Source organism: Colobus angolensis, unplaced genomic scaffold (assembly GCF_000951035.1).
Source record: "Colobus angolensis palliatus isolate OR3802 unplaced genomic scaffold, Cang.pa_1.0 Scaffold72, whole genome shotgun sequence".
NCBI classification, from domain to species: domain Eukaryota; kingdom Metazoa; phylum Chordata; class Mammalia; order Primates; family Cercopithecidae; genus Colobus; species Colobus angolensis.
The window spans coordinates 3,560,065-3,560,387 of NW_012120932.1; positions in this window are offsets into that span (position 1 = coordinate 3,560,065).

The following is a 323-nucleotide window of genomic DNA, read 5'->3' on the forward strand; positions in this document are numbered from 1 at the left end:
TTCAGACGCTTGATTCTTTTTAAATAAGGAGAGAAAGAATGAATGATATATAAATAAAATAACCGTAATGATAAAGGAGCTACTAGTCTTGGATATGAAACAGAACAAAATGGAAATGGAAACATGCAATTCTATGTAACATATTCTTTAAATCTTTAGCAAAATACATCATGATAATGAAACAGAAACGAAACAGATCGGTACGTATAAAAGAGAGGAAACTAAGATGTGCATCATTCACTCCTCAGATCCCTCTTTAGTCCCTACAGTCATCCTCCCCCACAACCCCACAGTCCGCCCTCACTCTGCCCTCAGATCCACCA